The sequence below is a fragment of the Dama dama genome, chromosome 10 (genome assembly GCF_033118175.1).
Source record: "Dama dama isolate Ldn47 chromosome 10, ASM3311817v1, whole genome shotgun sequence".
Taxonomy (NCBI): domain Eukaryota; kingdom Metazoa; phylum Chordata; class Mammalia; order Artiodactyla; family Cervidae; genus Dama; species Dama dama.
Window position 1 is genome coordinate 8920344 of NC_083690.1, and position 22390 is coordinate 8942733.

Below are 22390 nucleotides of genomic sequence, written 5' to 3' on the forward strand. Positions count from 1 at the left end.
TCTGATGAGGATAAATGCCAGAAACCCTCATGTGTGGGAGCCCCTATTATCCACCAGCCATCACACAGAGCCTTACACTTGCTAAAGATGCTCAGACAGCCAAGGAACTGTGGGAGTTTCTTTTTAGGCCTACTTTGCCTGAGCCTAACACATGCTTGGTATTTAGTAAATATCTTTTTAACAAATGAATATATGATTTAATTAAATCCTCAGACCAATCCAGAAGGAACAGATATTATTGTCCCCATTTTTGTAGCTGTCGTTCAGTTACTAAGTGTCTGACTCTTTGCAACCCCATGGACTGCAGGACACCAAGCTTCCCTGTCCTTCACTGTCTCCCAGAGTTTGCTCAAACTCATGTCCATTGAGTCAGTGATGTCATCCAACCATCTCATCCTCTGTCACCCCCTTCTCCTCCTGCTCTCAATCTTTCTCATCATCAGGGTCTTTTCCAATGAGTCAGCTCTTCGAATGAAGTGGCCAAAGTACTGGAGCTTCAGTTTCAGCATCAGTCCTTCCAGTGAATATTCGGGGTTGATTTCCTTTAGGATGGACTGATTTGATCCTCATTTTGCAGAAAGGGAAACTAACATCCAGAACTGCACCCAAAGCTTAAGCATGGCTGACATTTCACATCTCTCTCCTCTGTCTGTTGCTCCAGGAAATAGCTCTACCAACCACACCCCACCCCACCCCCAAAATCCAATAGCACAAGGGCAGGAAAAATAAGCTCTGAGACCATAGACAAAGTCAAAATTAGAGATGTTTTCAGTACAGAAGATAATCCTGACTTCAGGGCTACTTTTAAAGAAAATTAGGTCTAACACTACTGTTAACAGAAAAGCATCCTATGAAGTTCTCTGCCATGGGTGATCTCTGAGACTCATGGCACCTTCTTAAGGTGGAGAACAGGGTGGGGGGTTAGGGATGGGCTTCCAGTTTAATGGTCTTCATGCGCTCTCCATTAACCACATAATGAGCTGATTTTTTAACTTATTGAAGTATTGTTGGTTTACAATATTGTGCTAATTTCTGCTGTGCAGCAAAGTAATTTAGCTATATGACACATATATGTGTATTCTCTTTAATATTTTTCCATTATGATTAATGACAGGATACTGAATACAGTTCCCTGTGCTCCACAGTAGGACCTTGCTGTTTATACATTCTGTTTATCATAATTTGCTTCTGCTAATCCCAAACTCCCAATCCATCCTTCCCTCACCCCACCCCCAGGAGAACCCACAAGTCTGTCCTCCACTTCTGTGAGTCTGTTTCATAGATAAGTTCATTTGTGTCATGTTTTAGATTCTACATATAAGTGATATCATATGGGAGGTGTTCATCTTTGTCTGACTTACTGAGTATGATCATCTCTAGGTCCATCCATGTTGCTGTAAATAGTGTTGCCTCTATAATGAGTCAATTTTAAATTCTGACATTAAGAAACCCAAGGAGTTCCCTGGTGGTCCAGTGGTTAAGACACCACACTTCTTTTTTTTTTTTTTTTCATTTATTTTTATTAGCTGGAGGCTAATCACTTTACAATATCGTAGTGGTTTTTGCCATACATTGACATGAATCAGCCATGGATCCAAACGTGTTCCCCATCCTGATCCTCCCTCCCACCTCCCTCCCCACCCCATCCCTCTGGGTCTTCCCAGTGCACCAGCCCTGAGCATTTGTCTCATGCATCCAACTTGGGCTGGTGATCTGTTTCACCCTTGATAGTATACTTGTTTCAATGCTCTTCTCTCAGAACATCCCACCCTTGCCTTTTCCCACAGAGTCCAAAAGTCTGTTCTGTACATCTGTGTCTCTTTTTCTGTTTTGCATATAAGGTTATAGTTACCATCTTTCTAAATTCCATATATATGTGTTAGTATACTGTACTGGTCTTTATCTTTCTGGCTTACTTCACTCTGTATAATGGGCTCCAGTTTCATCCATCTCATTAGGACTGGTTCAAATGAATTCTTTTTAACGGCTGAGTAATATTCCATGGTGTATATGTACCACAGCTTCCTTATCCTTTCATCTGCTGATGGGCATCTAGGTTGCTTCCATGTCCTGGCTATTATAAACAGTGCTGCGATGAACATTGGGGTGCACGTGTCTCTTTCAGATCTGGTTTCCTCGGAAGACACCACACTTCTACTGCAGGGGACAGGGGTTTGATCCCTGGTCAGGGAACTAGATCCCACAGGGAAAAAATAGAAAAAAAGAAACCCAGTAGCATTGCTATCCTCTGGATCAGAATTCCTATGAACACCACTCTAGAGAAAGCTGAGTTTGCCAAGCATTGATTTTTTTTCTTTAAATAATCCAGCACAATTTCACTTCTAGGAATCCATCCCACAGATACAGTAGCATTTTTGAGAAGTGATGTAATCACTGCTTTATTTATTATAGCCAAGTCTGCGAGAGCAAAGTTTTGGGAACTACCCAAAAGCCCATCACTAGGGGACTGTGAAAGAATATATGCATGCTCAGACAATTACATAATAGGCAGGCATTTAAAGAGATGAAAGTGATTCTTCATGTCCTGCTGTGAGAGGATTGCCAAGATATTAAGTAGAGAAGGATGAAAACAGCCTATATATGATGCTGTAACAGATCTAGATACATAAGCAGATGTCAAAGTAGAGATGACAGAGTCAGGGACACAGATAAGGATAAGGCTGAAGAGAAACAGAGATAGAGACACACGGACACACAGAGGGATGTTTGTGTAGAATATCTCTGGAAAGATTCAGGATACAGGATAATCAGCCATTGCAGTTGCTTCCGAGGAGTGAAAAATACATCTCTAAAGAGCACTAGTAAGGAAGAAAGTTTTCCCTCCTGTATCCTTTTAATTCTGTGTTGCATACCTATGTTGTCATATACATGTCACTCAGCAAAGACAGACTAAGTGCCTATTATGTGCCAAGTACATGGAAATAATCAACAGTAATCCCTAAGCCCTGCTAGCACCAAGATAGAAAATGAACATGACAAATAAATTAAATATGTCATCACATATGCCAGTCACATGTGCTAAGGAGAAGAAAAGTAAACAAAAGTGGTAAGGAGTTGAAACCTGAGGGCCAGTTACTGTTGAGTAGAGAAAGTGGCGAGGGTGGGGGGGATGGTCTATCCAGGAAGACCTGGGACCATGGTGTGATGGATCATGTTCCAGGGATGTCTGAGGATGAGTGAGACCCATGTGGCTGGAGTAAGCCGGGGCAGGGCAATGACTACTGAGGTCAGAAGGGTGACCATGGGTCAGACCACTTGGGTCTTGCAGGAGGAATTTTGGCTTTTATTTTGGGTGAAATGGGAGCCATGAAAGGCTTGCAGGACAGAAGTGATGTGACCAGACTTAATGCTTTAGTATCAGTGCTCACTGTGGCTTCTGTGTGGAGAATGGACAATAAGGGGGTGAGGGGGAAATACCAGAACCACGATGACCAGCTCAGCAGCTGTTGCAATACCCAGAGGAAGGATGATGATGGTGCCCAGCAAGCGGGTAGCTGTGGGGGGAGAGGAGTTCTTGGATTCTGGATGTATCTTGTTTTGATTTTTATTGGAGTACAGTTTTGGGCTTCACTAGTGTCTCAGATGGTAAAGAATCTGCCTGCAATGCAGGAGACCCAGGTTCAATCCCTGGGTTGGGAAGATCCCCTGGAGAACAATATGGCAACCCACTCCAACATTTTTGCCTGGAGAATTCCATGGACAGAGGAGCCTGGCGGGCTACACCCCATGGGGTCACAAAGAGTTGGACACGACTGAGCCACTAGTTGCTTTCCAGTGTTGTGTTAGTTTTTTCTGTACAGCAAAATGAATCAGCCAGACATCCACATATATCCCCTCTCTTTTGGATTTCCTTCGCATTTAGGACACCGAAGAGCACTGAGCGGAGTTCCCCGAGCTATACAGTGGGTTCTCGTTAGTTACCTATTTTATACATGATGTCAATAGCTCTGGGTGTATCTTGAAGGTAGAGCTCACAGGATTCAATAACATACCAGATGGGAGATGTTAGAAAAAACAGGAGCCAAAGATGATACTGAAATTCTGGACCTGGACTTCAGGACACGGTGGGAGAAGAAGCAAGAGAGAGACAGAGAGGGAGAGAGACAGAGAGGGAAAGAGACAGAAGGAGGGAGGGAGAGAGGGAGAGAAAGAATGAATGGGTAAACCAACAGCCAATCTGGAAGAATGGGGAGGCGTCTGAGAAGAGAGTGCTTCAATGGGCCAGCAGCCCAAACACTACCCGAAGCTATGAGACAGTTCTCAGTGTCACTGGTCCCAGGCAAGTCCAGCTACAACCCAGGAGCTCAGTCAGATTGCAGTCTCTCTACTCCCAAGAGGTTAAGGATATGGGCTCCGAGTCTAACATGTCTGGGTTCTTTACCTAGATCTACCACTTCCTAGCTGTGTAACCTCAGACAGATTACCTAACCTCTCTTGATATCCCTTTTCCTGCTGCTAAGTGGAGGAAATAATGCTATCTGCTTCCTTAAGTTTTGGTCCATGGGAAGTAGTTTAACTCATGTAAAGGGTTGAGCATCACATCTGACTCAGCATGACAGCTCAGTTAATACCAGTCGCTTCTGGGAAAATGGAAAATGTTTTACGTGGGTCATGTGTTGAACTTTTGGGTTGAAAGAAGTAATGGGTGGAAAACCCTAGACCTTCATACTCTATACAGTATAACATAAACGTAAATGGTCATCAGTGATGGTGATGATAGTGGTGATAATCATGATGATGGTGGTGGTGGCGATGGTGCTGGTGATGATGGTGATGATGGTGGTGGTGATGGTGATGATAGTGATAATTACTGGTGTCACCATCTTCTGAACTCTTGATAACATAATAGGATGGGAGGGTTAAATCCTTCTTGGGGGCTAAAAGGGGAAAACCAGGGTACAGCAGAAGACAGGCTGGTTAGCAAAAAGACAGGAATTAGGCCAACTGAAGGGATAGAGCTGTTTATCCTGGATACAAGGAGATTTCAGAGCAGGGAGCCACTTGGAGTTGGCAGAAGAATGGATTGTTTCAGCCCCCTCCAAACACCTTCCTCCATGGGGTCTAGTGAAGGTGTTTCAGAGGCACCTGCGTGCAGGCCTTGTTAGCAGCAGAAAGAAAGGAGGCATTGATTTCCACACGGGTCATTCTGCCCCATTAGCGTGTTTTCAGCACACGGCTGCACAGAGCAGAGGGTGGGAGCCGTTCCGAGCGACCCGGCAGGCCAAGCCTCAGACACGTCGTGAGGATGGCTGCCTGGCACCATAAACGTGCAAGCCCATCATTTTCCCCAAGCTTGAAAATGACTGGTCTGCTTCCATCCACAGACAAACAGGGGTGGTACAAAGAGGGAAAGGATCCACGCGACATGGACATGCACACACAAAACCCACACAGCAAGAGACCCCGGGGACAGCTGATCACAGGTGCAAATTAATGAGCAGGCACAGAGAGACCCTAAGACACGCAGTGAGACATACAGACAGCAAAACACCACGCGAAATTCATCCACAGCGAAACCCATACACTCACGCAGGAGATGATAGAGAACAAAAATATACAAAAATGCAAAGGCCAACAAACAGTGAGAGATACAAGAGGCAGACACACAGAGGCCCATGTATATACGTTTGCATGGATGCATGCATCCATGCACAAGTATGTGTCATATAGTGCCATGATTAAAAACTAAACCTCAACTAGAAATCAGTGTGGAAAGAGTAAAAAAGAATGATGGTGAGAATTCTACGAGTTCCCGTGTTCAAAGAGGTGGGGCTGCCCTACCCTCTCCCCGCCATGGATCCTGTGTGACTCTCTATCTGCTGTAGTTTGCTCTGCACGTTCGCAGTTCTGATTTAGATGATAGATAGAAACCATTTATACAGTTAAACACGGTAGGGGTCTAAACGCTGTTCCCTGCAGAACACCAGATGTGAATAGATGAACATTTGATTGTCCTCACGCCTGTTTCTGACAAGCTAACAGATAAGAAACCATCCCACTGAATTCCCAGAAAACCGGAGACCACAAATACAGATAGCAGCACTCAGGAAGAACTAGGATGTATTAAAGCAGATTTCTAAATATTAAAGAGATGGCAGCTGGCCGGGCTTCCCTCAGCAGACTTTGTAGGCGGGATATCAGTTGATAACCAAGATGAATGAGCAGAGCGTAGACTGGGGAGTTTGCAGAGCCTCGGAATGACCTCATGCCGGCAGTAAACAGGTGTCGTGTGCACATCTGGACACGGGGGTATTTGGAAGTGGGGAGGTCTCACTGTCTGAAATTGTCTTTTCTAATAGCTGCCTGAAATTCCACTAGGAAGTTTTCCAAGTTCTTTGTTGCAATATAAATGCAAACATGAAAAGAGGTCCAAACATCACTAGTCATTGGGGAAAGGCAAACCCAAACCACAAGGATGTGGAGAAATTTGAACCCCTGTGTGTGGCTGCTGGAAATGTAAAATGATGCAGCTGCTGTGGAAAATGGCACGGTGGTTCCTCAAAAAAAATCCCACATAGAAATTACCGTAGAATCCAACAATTCTACTCCTGGGTATATACCGAAAAGAAGTGAAAGCAGCGACTCAAATATTTGTATACCCATGATGGCAGCATTATTCATAATAACCAAGAGGTGGAAGTAACCCATGTCCATCAACAGATGAATGGATAAATCAAATGTGGTCTTTACATACAACAGGGTATCATTTGGGTTAAAAACAGAAGGGAATTTCGACCCACGTTACCGCAGGGATGAATCTTGACACTATGCTGAGGGAAAGAAGACAATCAATAAAGGATAACTATTGTATGATTCCACTTATATGAGGCACCTGGAGTGGTCTGACTGAGAGACAGAGGGTAAAAGGGTGGTTGCCAGGAGCTGGACATGCGGGATGGGACATTTGCTTAATGAATACAGAGTTTCAGTTTGAGACTATGAAAAGCGTTCTGGAAATGGATGGTGTTGATGTTTGCACAGCAACATGAACATACTTAAAGCCACAGAACTTACATTATTAAATAGTAATTACAGTAAATTGTAATCTCCCAGATGGAGCTAGTGGTAAAGAATTTGCCTGCCAATGCAGGAGATGCCAGTTCAATCCCTGGGTTGGGAAGATCCTCTGGAAGAGGAAATGGCAACCCACTCCAGTATTCTTGCCTGGAGAATCCCACAGAAAGAGGAGGCTTGCGGGCTATAGTCCGTGAGGTCACCAACAGTTGGACATGACTAAGCTCCTGAGCACGTGTACACATAGTAAATTTCATGTTGTGTGTATTTTACTACAATAGGACATCTATATTGCATTATGGGCTGATCTGTGAAAACATGTCTAATCAGTGGGATCATAAAGGTTAGTTCGCAGCCAACAGAAAGCAAGATCTCCTAGAAAGGAAGGAGGAAGCTCTCAGACACATAATCCCAGAGAATTATCCCAAATGATAGAGGGTATCTGAATGTCACAGTGGCTCCTGTCAACATACCTCCTCTTCTAATCAAAGGCTGTCCTATGTCCCAATGCCTACCAGTCATCCTCACCTGAGCAAGGCAGCTGAGCCCATAATTAAGGCTGTTCTGTTTCCACTGGTTTATCCCAACAAGATCCTAAATTGAGAGGGAGCAAAGGAAGAAAATAGGCAACTCAAGATAGCCCGGATGTCTAAATATTCTAAAGACATTCTTAGGAATCAATGACACATTGTGCTTCTTTTGTTTTGGGCACATGGCCCCTACACTGAGGGTTTTATGTATATTATGTGTACTTGCAGCAGCAGCTACAGAAGTCACCATCTCTGTTTTGCAGAAAATGATACCAAAACAGAAGTCTTTTTTTTAAAAAAAAATTTGTCTCCAGTCTCACAGCTGGTAAGTGTTAGAACCAGGATTCAAACCCAGAAAGCTCACTTCCAAAACTCCAAAGCCTGTGAATGGCAACCCGCTCTAGTATCCTTGCCTAGAAAATCCCATGGTCAGAGGAGCCTAGGGTTGTCTAAGTCATAGAGACAGATAGATGGGTTTCCTGCATTGAAGGCAGATTCTTTTTCACCCGAGCCACCAGGGAAGCCCCTTTATTCCCGCTATTGATTCCCAACAAGAGGGGGCACTTCATGAGATAAATCTAGCATCTGTAGAGGACTTGTCTGGTGGTCCAGTGATTAAGACTTTGCCTTCCAATGCAGGTTCAATCCCTAGTCAGGGAACTAAGATTCCACATGCCTCACAGCCAAAAAACCATAACATAAAACAGAAACGATATTGTAGCAAATTCAATAAAGACTTTAAAAATGGTCTACATAAAAAAAAATCTAGCATTGATAAAAACCTATATAATTATTTAGGACTTCCTAAATAATTGGGACCAGATATGGACTTCCCAGGTGGCTCATTGATAAAAGAATCCACCTGCCAATTCAGAAGACACAGGAGATGCTGGTCTGATCCCTGGGTCGGGAAGATCCCATGGAGGAGGAAATGGCAACCCGATCCAGTATTCTTGCCTAGAGAATCCCATGGACATAAGAGCCTGGTAGGTTACAGTCCATAAGGTCACTAAAAGTCAGACATTACTGAACCGCTGAGCATGCAAAACAACCCAAGCCCCTTAAAAAGCACCAATGTCGCTTGCTTGGTACTAGAATTATATTAGGGCTTCTCCCATGTAGGAGATTTTGCTATCCTCCCCAAGGAACAGTTGGCAACAGTTGAAGAGGGTTGAGGGGTATGTGCTACTGGTATCTAGTGGGTGGAAGCCAGAGATGCTAAGCATTCTAGCCCCTCATCCCCCAACAAAGAATTATCTGACTTCAAATGTCAATGGAGCAGAGGCTCAGAAACCCAGAATTTTATCAACTATGTGTGAGAAGGCTGGTTGTGTCTTCCCTCCATCCCTACCTTTGTCTTTGTTCCTCATCTGCTTTCTAATTCATCTGCTCAGTCACTTACCCAAAAAGGAAACTGCCCACTCCTGCCAGTTCCCTGAGCATGTATTGAGGAATGACAACACTTGAAGTGCCCTTCAGATCTTCTGAGCAAACATTTGCAGAGTGGGCAAGCAGAAAATGATTGCCAACAAAAAGACTACTCCCAAACCATGGATTAAGAGACACAATTTTCCAAGCCACATAAACTATGTAGAAACTGTAATTTTTGCGAAGCAGAAATAGAGACACAGACATAGAGAACAAATATATGGATACCAAGATGGAAAGGTTGGGGTAGGATGAAATGGGAGATTGAGGTTGACACCTAGAACACTATTGATGGCTATTATTGTTGTTTCATGTCTAAGTCATGTCCTATTATTTTGCAACTCCTTGGAATTTAGCCTGCCAGGCTCCTCTGTCCATGGGATTTCCCAGGCAAGAATACTGGAGTAGGTTGCCATTTCCTTCTTCAATACACTATTGATGTTCATACTATGTACAAAATACATAACTAATAAGAATGTACTATATAGCACAAGGAATTCTACTCAGTGTTCTGTGGTGACCTCAATGGAAAGGATATCCAAATAAGAGGGGATATGTGTATTCATATAGCTGATTCACTTTGCTGTACAGATAGTTGCTCTGTTTGAAAGGTGGAGAGCAGCTCCCATGACACTCAGGGAATCTTATCAGATTGGCTTGGACACATAGAATTGACATCTCATTTGTTAGTATACAAACTCAGAAGTAGACCTGGCCAAGAAAAAAATTTCATTTTTTCTTGGACAATATTCTAAACATTTCTGTGCCCAAAGCACCCCATAAATATGCCTTCCTTCCTCCCTCTTTTCTTCTTTTCCTTCTCTCCCAGCAGCTCAGGTAAAATATACTCAGCTTGGTCAGCCCATAGTGGTGGGTCACAGGGGCAAGGTGGACAGACTCTAAGGAGACCCCCGTGATTCCTGCCTACGTATATTCACACTCCTGCATAATTCCCTCTTACCGAGTATGGGCAAAACCATGACTTGCTCCCAACCAACAGAACATGGTAGAGGTGACAGGCCATCCCTTCCATAACTACATTATATTATGTAATATAATATACATATTGCAAGCCCTGTAGGGACTCTTCTTTCTGGCTTAGAGGTGTAAGTGGTCATGTTGGAGAAGTTCATGTGGCAAGGAACTTTGTGTTAGGAGCTGAGGGTGGATGGCCTCTGAACAACAGCCAGCAAAGAGCGAAACAAAACAATTCAAGCTACAATATCAAGAAACTGAAAGCAGCTAACAGCAACACAGAGTGGGGAAATGATTCCTTCCCCAGATGAGCCTTCAGATGGGAACTCAGTCCCAGCTGATTGCCGCTTCACGGGTTCATAGGCAAAGATCCCATTCCACCTGTGCCTGGACCCCTGATCCACAGAAGCCACGGAATAATAAACGTGAGCTGTTTTAGGAGGACTGCATTGCTAAAACACTTTTTCCTGCCTTCTAACCCCTCCCATTAACACAGAGCCTTCCAGAAACAAGGACATTTTCCCCAGCTCTGAGCCCCGATCAGATGAGAAGTTACAGAACCACCGTTCTGTCCGAGCGGCCCTGGATTTATGAATGGCTCTCGCCTCCATTAGGCTGTGGGAAGGGGCCAGGGTGTCTCTGCTCATGTTTAGAAGTCCATTTGTTTCCATTCCTTGTCAGCAGTTTGCATAAGCGAGTGGTTTTATTTCTTCTGCGAGAGGAGGGAAAACGCACGAGTTACCCCAGCAGTGGAAGATTTGTCAAATAAAGCTTTTAATAATGGGGCTGTTTGACAGTTTTATAGTTCTTCAACTTCCCAGCCATTTGAAGGTGGTAGGTTTTCAATAAAAATTAAGTCCTTTTCCAAGAGAAACTCGGTCCCCTGTTATTTTAAAACAACTAGTCCAGGGTGCACTGAAGCACCTTAATTCCACTACCGAAAGTAAATCTCCCTCCTTTTCCGTATTAATAACTCAGGCAATCCATCAGCCTGAGACGGACTCTGAGCTTTTTGCACTAGTATATCCAGGTGGTCTGATGGACCACATCTGTAACTAGACTTGCTGGGTGATCATTAGGCTGTTCCTGAAAATAAATGGCCTGGCCTCCTCCGCAGCTCACTTAAGTGTGCCAGGGAGGGGCCAACCACCTGGACTTCATTCTTTAATTTCCCTGGATTCTTCTAAAGTTCCTCTGGATCAAAGGAAGTGATTCAGAAATTAAACTATGATGAGGGAGGTATCTTGTCAGAAAGGACCCCAGATTTGAAGTCTGAAGACCTTCATTCTTAGAACGAGCTTCATCACCCTCCTCAAATTGTATGACCGTGGGTTTATCATCTGACTCCTCGGACTTTTTTATTTTTCCATTTATCAATGGAGGAGTGTGAAAGAAGGATGAAAATGGGCTTAGAAGTCAGGATTCTTTTTTTAATTTTTTAATTTTTATATTGGAATGTAGCCAATTAACAATGTTGGGATAGCTTCATTGTTAATTGGCTATATTCCAATATAAAATAAAAATATTTTAAAAAAAGAATCCTGACTTCTAAGCCCATTTTCATCCTTCTTCTATCCTTGTGATAGCTTCAGAGAGATAGCAAAGGGACTCAGCCATCATATACATGTATCCAATCTCCTCCAAACACCCCTCCTATCCAGGCTACCACATAGTACGGAGCAGAGTTCCCCATACTATACAGGAGGTCTTGTTGGTCAACCATTTTTAAAACCTTTTTAAATTGGAGTAGAGCCAATTAACAATGTTGTGCTAGTTTCGGGTGGACAGCAAAGGGATTCATCCATCCATATACGTATCCACTCTCGCCCAAACTCCCCTCTCATCCAGGCTGCCACGTAACATTGAGCAGTGTTCCCTGTGCCACACAGTAGGTCCTTGTTGGTTTTCCATTTAAAATAGTGGTGCGTACCTATCCATCCCAAACTCCCTAACTATCCTTCCTCCCAGCCTCCCCCACTGGCAACTGTAAATTTCCTTCTGTAAGTCTGCGAGTCTGTATCTGCTTTGTAAATAAATTCATTTCTATCATGTCTTTTTAGATTCTGCTTATAAGGGATGTCATATGCTATTTCTCCATCTCCAAAGTCGGGATCCTGGGGCTCAAACCCTGTCTCCAAAACATACCAGAGTGACCAGGGGAAGATATCTAACCCCTTTGCACCTGAACTCCCTCCTGTGAAAAATGTGATCATAGTCTCTGGCAGTTCTTAGAAGCTCAAAAGGTCAAGAAAAAAAAAATTAAGCCCCAGAAATGAGTAATTCATAGTAAGTATAGGGCCCTTCCTTTGCTAAGACCTATTCTTTCTGTCCTCATCAGAGAGAGCAGCCAGTGTCCAATGGAGCCTGTGCTGGGTCCAATGTCTCCATTAACTAAATGCCGTAGCAACCAGCATCTCTCAACATCAAGTGATGCTCCAGATCCAGGATAAACAGCCAAAGGAATGGTTGGCTCTGAAGATAATGGCTCAGCAGTGGGAAGGGATAGGGGAAGGATTGTTGCCATTTATTATAAGCCTTGTGTATGATTTGGGTTGTTTTGCATTTACTGCTTTGATTAGAGATGTGCTTTTTATTGGAAATGCAAAACAAATGAGATAAAGAGTATGCCCTTGAGGGTGCCAGAGAGATGTTAGTTGTTCCTCAAGTTGACCCTCAGCCTGGACATTCAAGGGCTTCCCTGGTGGCTCAGATAGTAAAGAATCTGCCTGTAATGTAGGAAACCCAGGGTCCATCCCTGGGTTAACAAGATCCCCTGGTGAAGGAAACGGCAACTCATTCCAGCATTCTTGCCTGGAAAATGCCATGGACAGAGAAGCCTGGTGGGCTGCTATCCATGGGGTGGCAAAGAGTTGGACACAACTGAGTGACTAACACTTTCACTTTCTTTCTGAACATTCAAGGGCATCTCTCACCAGGCCTAGGTTTCTCCTTCTCTTCCAGGTCTACAGAACCATTGATGACCACACAGAAGTTCCCCAGACCTGGTTTCTAGGAAGCAAATATGTTCGGGCCCTCTCCCTCCAAAGTCCCCAAGGTATCACCCGTCATAGGTTGTGTTGCATCCTAGCTCCTACTCTTCGTTCTGGAAACTCCAGGACCCATCCTTGTTCATCCTTACTTAGTACCACAGGTCTTTGCCAAGACTCACCAGTGCCGAATGTTTCAACCCCTGGGAAGCCTTCCGGGGCCAAGGATACATGCCCCAGTGATGCTCTCCTATCTGCAGCCTGTTCTCCTGAGACCCTCTTGCTCCCATGGCATCAACATGGAGCACCTTGTATTCTACAGAGTCCAGAGCCCCCAACTAAATCCCCATCCATTGCCAAGGGCACTATCTCAGGTGTAACTTGTCATCACTTTCTTCATCATCTCCATCATCACCCTCACTATCAAGTACTCCCCTTAATAAGTCAGAAATCCCAGGAATTCCCTGGCAGTCCAGTGGTTAGGACTCTCATTCTCAATGTTGAGGCTGTTGCTCAATCGCTAAGTCGTGTCTGACCCCATGGACTGTAGCCTGCCAGGCTCCTCTGTCCAGGGGATTTCCCAGGCAAGAATATTAGAGTGCCTTGCCACTGTCTACTTCAGGGGATCCTCCTGACCTAAGGATCAAACCTGCATCTCCTGCATTGCAGGTAGATTCTTTACCACTGAGCCACCAGGGAAGCCCTCAGTGCTGAGGACCCAGGTTCAATCCCTTGTCTGGGAACTAAGATCCCACAAGCTATGCAGTGAGGTCAAAAAAAAAAAAAAAATGTTAGAAATCCACCCCCACCCATAGATCCCTGTGTCCATGCTCAGAAATCACTGATTGTCTTCCTTCACATCTAAAAAGCTCAGTGTCCTTTGCTCCTGGCCCTTGTCTCTCCAGGCAGAAAATGCAGCATCTCCCATAGTCTAAATTATATTTTAAAATTTTTACCATTGAGTTTCAGAATCTCATGCCTTTTTTGAAACACAGTGACCCTTTGCCAGTGTCACACTGACCTAGTTGCTCCCTCCTCTGAATGACCACGATTTCCCCTGGCTGGTCTCCTTCCTGACCACTCTCCCCCCATCCCCACCACGGTCTGCAGACGAGTTAGCTCTGCCCAGGGTCTCTGCTCGGGCAAAGGAACCTGCTTGGAACAATATGGCTCCATTATGATCACGCTGTCACTCTTTCCTGGAATTTAATTGGATTTTTTCTCTTCCCTTTGTTAGTTGAAATCACATAATAAAAATCTCTCCGAGTGCAATCACTTTCCATCGGCACCATTCCAAGGCGTGTCATGATGAGGTTTGATAGAAAAGAAGCTCTCTGCTTGTCCGAGGAGGAAATAAATATTTGACTTGCAACCAAGACTTTATTTTGGGGATGGATTAACTCATACAACTCCCGAGAGGGGAAGTGAAGAGGAGGTCTCCAGCTCCATACTTAATGGTGGAGGTCTGTTCATCAATCAATTGCATAAAGGAATCCTGCACACAAAGTTATTTTGGAATTCCAGCAGGGCAGAGTTTCATAAAGGGTGACCCACAAGCTACCTTAATCAGAATTTCCCAGAGTGCTTGACAGAAATTCAGATTCTTACACCCAACCTCAGACCTGCAGAGCCCGAAGCTCTGGAGGATGGAAACTGAAAGCCTATCATTTTAACAGTAAGGCATTGGTTCTCAAATTTTCATGTGCATTGATCAGTTAAGATGCCAGGGTTTTGAGGGTGGGGAGTGAGGAAAGAGGAGACCCCAAAGTAGATATTTGGAATGAAATCAAAGTAGAGGAAATGTTTGGTGTCCCATCAGACAGTCGGGTTACAGCCCTACAAGCAGGCATGAAGACGTTTCTTTCGTCCCACGTGGAGAACCTGTGCATGTAACTTACCCTCTTTCCTCCCTGTCTTCATTTCCCACCAGATCCTATGCATTGAGGGTGAATTTGAAAAGCACTTTTCCACTGTGTGGAAGCTTTGTTGGCCTTCGCAAAAGTGGAACACCAGACATAGAAGAAGGACAATAATCATTTGCATGTTAATACATACTTATATTACGTACACTGTGAATAGAATGATGAAGTTCTAAATAAAGAGCCAGAATCACAGTAACTCACCGATGTTTAATATGAAATAAGCAAGTCTTTACTTACAAGTGGGCTTCCCTGTTAGCTCACATGGTAAAGTGTCTGCCCTGCAATACAGGAGACCTGGGTTCGATCTCTGGGTCTGGAAGATCCACTGGAGAAGGAACTGGCAACCCACTCCAGTATTCTTGCCTGGAAAATCCTATGGACAGAGGAGCCTGGCACGCTACGGTCAATGGGGTCTCAAAGAGTTGGACACGACTGAGCGACTAACACTTACTTACTTACCATACGTACACACACACTCCTATGTATAAATTAAAACATTGGTTCTAAAATATTTAGGCAATCAATATTGCAGATTGATATCGATGTGCAAAGCAGTTAATTATGCATCATTTCAGTTATTATTCATGTGGATCTAAGGCCAAAAGCTTCCCTGTGTTTTCAAAGATAAGGACCTATTTCAGGAGCAGTCAGGTCCAGTAAAGACACTGCAAGATAGAAAATGAATGAAAACTCCTCAGGATGAAACAGAGAGTCCTGAAAGTTTTAAGAGGAAAATGTTGGTTTTTTCCCATTGCTTTGCTATCCTTCAGGTTCACCTCCAGACCTATGCAGGTGTATTCACAGTCTCATTTGAGTCCTGAAGAAAGTTTTCCACCCAAAATATTCCCCACCCTGTGGGTTCTGAAATGCTTAGCAGCAGCAGATTCAACTTGACTTTCATAATTAACAAAATGTGCCTATAGAATATTTTATTTAGAGTCAATATCAAAATCATGCTATAATGCATATCAAGTAGGTAGGCTTTTCTTCCATTATTTCCTTAATGATAAATGTCAAGGGTAGGCCTTACATGGGTACATGACTGGGGGGTAAAAAGTTAGAAATATCTTTATGGCTTTTGATGCAGACCATCCTCTACTTTTCCAAAAAGTACCATGCCCCTTGTAATACTTTTCTATCACTGTTGTAACAAAATAACACAAATTTAGAAATTTCCATCTCTAAGAATACAAGTGGGACCTCCCTGCTGGTCCAGTGGTTAAGTCTCCACCTTCCAGTGCAGGAGACAAGTGTTTGATCCCTGGTCAGAGATCTAAGATCCCATATGCCTCTGGACAACAAAGCCCATGAGCCACAACTACTGAGCCCACATGCTCTAGAGGCCATGCACCAAAGAAATAAATTAAATACATGAATAAAAAACAATGACACCTTGGGGACACCCCTCATGGTCCAGTCCTTAAGACTTCACCTTCCAATACAAGATGTGAGGATTTGATCCCTGACAGAGGAGCTAAGACCCCCACGTGGCTCGTGGCCAAAAAACATAAAACAGAAGCAATGCTGTAATAAATTCAATAAAGACTTTTTTAAGAATTAAAAATAATAATAATAATAATTCAAGCAGGATGCAGTCACAAAGAGCCCAGCATCTTTCTTAGCATCACCTTTAGAAACTAGGTACCAGGTAGAACCTTGTCTCAGTAGGGTCTCGAGGAGCCGAGTCTAGAATGGGAATCAGTGGGATGGAGATGTATCAGGGGATGCTGTAGGGAGTAACACCTGCTGAAAGGTGGAGAAGGAAGCAGAACCTGGACCAAAGGAAACTGGAAGCTGTGATGCAGGGCTAGCAAAGGCCTCTGGCAACTCCACTGCAGATCTGAGATGCCCATCAGGTGTGTCCCAAGCTGAGGGAGGGCAGCAGGTCTTAATATGCTTGCAGTGGTCAGGCCTGGGGGGACGGGGCCCCAGGAAAAGGGTGCCTTGAGCCAGGCAGGTCTTTTTCAGCTGCGACCATCCTCAAAGAGGGATGACAGTTGCAAGTCACCCCAAGCTACACTCCCAGCCTCCAGGAGAACAAGGCTTCATCCCAGAGAGGGCATCTGAGTTGAGATTCTTAACATCCTTCAGAAAGACAGGATGCTTCTTAATTAAACCCAAATGCAAAACATTGTACCCAACCTCTTCTTGATGACATCCCTTGGCCTCTCTTCAGCTTTCCCACTTTAGCTCTGGGCCTTGACATCACTGTGGCTCTGTCTGGAAGCTCTCAGGGCTTTCCTGGCGGCTCAGCTGGTAAAGAATCCTCCTGCAATGCGGGAGACCCGGGATTGATCCCTGGGTCGGGAAGATCCCCTGGAGGAGGGCATGGCAACCCACTCCAGTATTCTTGCCTGGAGAATCCCATGGACAGAGGAGCCTGGCGGACTATAGTCCATGGGGTCACTCTCAAGTTACAAAGTGATGCAAACATTTTTTTTTTTTATCAGCTTCCTGCTCATTTTCCAGAACTTTTCCCACCTCACAGGTTTCTTTCTTTCTGGACAGTTCTCCCTTTCCTTCTGCCTTTCTTAATGAAGACCTATTTTCCCACTTGTTTCTTTTTTTATTTATATATTTTTTCAACCTGACACTGAAAGCACAGCCTGCCTTTTCCTAAGCAAGGCAGACGATTTTGAACTACAATACAACCGACATAGGTTAAGCTCTGCTAAACTCCATGACATGAGGATTATAAATTAAAGGTCAACCCGTTCCTTCATACTGTTACTATTGGGGGGAAAAAAAAAGCCCTAGAAATGGATGAAATTTGGATGAATTGGAAACTCCTGTCAAGGCTACAGAAGAAATGCCAGTGTTGGAATAAAGTTCTGTTTCCAAGAGCGTATTTAGGCAGGATGGGAGCCCAGTGGTTCCGACCCAGAGTCCACTTCATCAGGATGGGTTCCCCCTTCCTCCTGCAACCATAGCTGGTCATCAGAGGGCCCCACCCCAACCAGCTGCTCCCTCCTGGGGCAGGCAGGATCTATTCCACTTGAGGAATTTTGCAAAGCTTTGCGGAGAACTGAGTTTCCATCTCCCTGGGGCAGCTGCTCTCAGAGTGACAAAGGACGGACCCCCAGGTCAATGACCAAGAGTGAGTGCAGCCCTGTCGGCCCCAGGGAGCACTAACGAGGGACCTGGGCGTGCTGAAACAAGGGACGCTCTGCCATCCTGGATTAAGCCAGTTGACCGACACACTGCATAGACCCAGCCAGGAATGCATGACTTGCAGTTGCATCTATTTGCATTGAACAAAACTTCAGCAGGTGCGTTATCACATTTGGGTTTACCCGTAACTCTGTTGGGTGGGTCGAGCAGAGATCATTATTTGTACAGCAATTTTATTTCTTTCTTTGGGCAAGATAGCAGGTACCTCAGGCCACCATGCTGTGCCATGCTCTCCGGAAAGGAGCGTAGACCCAGGTGGACAAAATGACCAGCTTTGGGCTTCTCTGGTGGCTCAGTGGTAAAGAAGCCACCTGCCAATTCAGGAGACACAGGTTCGACCCCCGGTCCAGGAAGATTCTACATGCCGTGGAGCAGCTAAGCCCATGGGTTGCAACTACTGGGCTTGCGCTCTAGAGCCCAGGAGCTGCAACTACTGAAGCTGAGCACCCTAGAGTCACGTTCCCCCAAAAGAGAAGCCACCGCAATGAGAAGCCCACGCAGCGCAGCTAGAGAGTAGCCCTCGCTTGCCACAACCAGAGAAAAGCTCGAGCAGCAGTGAAGACCCAGCACAGTCAAAACTAAAATACGTGAATAAACAAAATTCTTTAAAAAGAAAGAAAAAAAGAAAGGACCAGTGCTGACCCTCAGACCATCATGAATACCAGCATGTCTGGGGTGGTGCATTTCCTTCACCCATCTAGTCTTCTTGGGTCTGACTCATCCACCTCTAAGGAACTCCTGTCACCCTGCATCCTCTTGCTCTTGGATGAGGCTCTGTCTCTCACAATCTAGGCTTTTATCCCACCTGTGCTACGGCATGGAACTCGGTTTGGTTCCTGGAAGCCAAAGCATGCAAAGCTCACTTTCCCTGGATCTTTCAGTAATCCTAGAAATTTAATAGACAGACCTACAGATTCCCAGTGTCCGACTCCAGAAACCGATCTATACGGTCCAGAGTCTCCATAGGTCCAGCACCCCCTCCCCCATCATCTCCAGGAAACATTTTCATAAAGATTTTTTTTTTAGCCCCTACTCACTGCAACCAGAGGAAGCCCACACAACAATGAAGATCCAGTGCAGTCAAAAATTAATTAATTAATTTTAAAAAGATCACATACACCCCCATATTTCCCAAGACCCAATAACAATTTTCAGGCATGTAGTAGTCTATATTCAAATTTAGGGAATTTTTTTTAATTTTAATTTTAAAATGGCTGAGTTCTGCTACAACATTCTCTGTGTATTGTCGAAAGTAAACTTAATATCTTGGTGGGAAACAACTGCATTATGGTTACCTGGATGTCCTTAGAGTCTCCAAGGCTGTGGGAGAGGTATTTGCTTGACATCTGCATAGCCAGTGGTCCTTGCAAAGAGATCCTTCCAAAGAAATACAAGGATTGTCCATCAAGCCGGAAATAATACATAAACACTGATGACCACCTCCAAGTTGACAGTTCCTTCCAGATTTCAAATCAGGTGGTGCTAGTGGTAAAGATCCTGCCTGTCAATGCAGGAGACATAAGGGACATGGGTTCGATCCCTGGGCTAGGAAGATCCCCTGGAGGAAGGCATACCAACCCACTCCAGTATTCTTGCCTGGAGAATCCCATGGACAGAGAAGCCTGGGGAGCCACAGTCCATGGGGTGGCAAAGAGTGAGGCTTAACTGAAGCGACTCAGCACGCTCGTAATCTTCACCTAGAATCCAGGTACTCTAACCTAAGGCACTGATATGCTGATGAAAACAGGTAGCAAGCAAACTGGGTTGTTTGCATGAGCATCTTTGTAGATGGTTGGTTGTCTGCGGATCTGGAAAAACCTTCTCAGTCAGGAGTGCCGCTTCCTCAGTTTGTCTGCACACAGAGGCTGTGGGATTTCTGGTTAATCTCTGGATCTGAAAAGGCAACTAGGCTACTCTGACCGCTGCAGAGATCACGAATCGTTAGCTTTGCTAACATACACTCCACTTGGGTATTGGACGCCAGCTCATTTTGAAACCCAGAGCATTACCAGGAGAAGCTTCAAGTCTTTCTTCCCTTGACAAGACATTGACAGCCACAGCTGGTTAGAAAATACTTTGTATGTTTCCAATCAAAGCAATAGCCACTGCTGAATGGAATCCAGCACTAACAGAGTAGAAGGAAAGACCAAGCCTTTTGTTTGGAGTCAGCCGAGTCCTAAGCTAGTGGGCTCAACTCGCATCTTTGGAATCAGGTATGATTTGTAAACGATGTCTTCATTGATGTGTTTCTGGCAGGGTTTCTGGATAAACCAAGTTAGTGAATGAGGAAGGGAAAGATAAGAGGGGTTAAGGTATGGAGATTCCTTTAAAAACTAGGAAAAAAGCTACCATATAACCCAGCAATCACACTACTGGGCATATACCCTGAGAAAATCACAACTCTATAAGACCATATGTAGCCCAGTGTTCATCGCAGCACTATTTACAACAGCCAAGACATGGAAGCAGCCTAGAGGTCTGTCGACAGATGAATGGATAAAGAAGTTGTGGTCCTTACAAACAGTGGACTATTACTCAGCCATAAAAAGAATGAATTTAAGTTAGTTCTAGTGAGGTGAGTGAACCTAGAGCCTGTTATACAGAGTGAAGTAAGTCAGAAAGAGAAAAATAAATATCATGTATTAATGCATACATGTGGAATCTAGAAAAATGGTGTTGATGAACCTATTTGCAGGAGGCAGGAATAGAGACCCAGATGTAGAGAATAGACTTGTGAACACAGCGGATGAAGGGGAGGCTGGGATGAATTGAGAGAGTAGCACTGAAATGTATACATTACCACATGTAAAGCAGATCGCTAATGAGAAGTTGCTGGGTAACACAGGGAGCTCAGCTCAGTACTCTATGAAAACCTAGAGGGGTGACCGGGAGGCTCAAGACGGAGGGGACACATGTGTACCCACGGCTGATCCATGTTGCTGTACGGCAGAAACTATTGATAACACAATATGGTAAAGCAATTATTCTCCAATTAAAAATAAATTTTAAAAAAAAGAGGGGTTAAGCAGACCCAGGTCTCTTGGCTGGGGCAGGGCATGTTGCAAGAGGTCAACTGTCAAATGGCAGCCAGATTCGTGACAGCTGTCCTGGCATTCAGCCCAAATGTGTCATCCATCATAAGGAGAACCCAATAAATCCCTTCCCCTTGAGCATTTGTAACATAGCTTCTGTCTCCAAATCCATAAATCCCAGAGGCAAACAGGAAGGGCATTTCTCATCTCTCCTCTGCGTACCATTCCTCTTGGCCCCACGCTAACAGGAAGGCCAGTTCACACAGGAACACCTCGCTCTTCACACCTCTGTAATCTGTTCTCACCACTTCGCTGCCATCCTCTCCAACATCAATAACTAACATTTACACCATTGGAGGGGTTTTACATCTATTCTGTTATTTGACCCTTGCCATAACGGAGAAATATAATCATCCCAATTTTATATAGGAATAGCTGGAGACCCTGAAGTCAATTTGCTCCAATTTTCTGTAATGACCAGCAGCACAGAAGTGTCTGCTCATCACACCCTAGCCAGCACCACATCTTGTAATGTTTTAATTGGCCAATTTGACAGGTAAAATTATGCCTCATTGTCTTCCAAGTTTCCATCTCTTTGACTCCTGTTAAAGACGAATATTTTCTTTATATGCATACAGAGCCTTTGTATGTCTCACTCTGGAAATCAACTTTTCATGCCCTTTGCACATTTTTCTTCGGAATTTTTAAAGATTTTTTGGCATCATAAAGCTGTTCATCTTGACCATATTGCTTGCAAATCTTCTCTACTCCTGCTACCACCCCCAATTGCCACCTGCCTTTTAATTTGACTCAAAGTGCTTTCTTGTACAAAGTTCTTATTTTTTTTATAATGCTATCCATTACACCCCAGAACTTATTGAGTTCTCAGTTTTTTAATTGAATCTATTAGTATTTTTCTTATAATTTATTCTATGAGTTTCTTTTTTAATATATATACATATTTTTAAAACTTTTATGAATTTGTGGCAATAATACTTCTGTTGCTTATGTTCTTGTTTTTTGGCCATGAGGCATGTAGGATCTTAGCTCCCCAATCAGGGATCGAACCTGCACCCCTACATTGGAAGGTGAAGTCTTAAACACTGGATCACCAGGGAAGTCCCTATGAATTTCATGCTTGTAGAAATTATACCTCAAAATAAGATTAATATTTATCTGTATTTGATTCTAATCTTTTTCTGTTTTTACAGTTTTTTTCCCCTCACATTAACCTCTTTAATTCTTTTGGAATATTTTTGGGGAGCATAATTTAATTGTGAAGATCTAACTTGCTTCTTTTGTCCTGAACA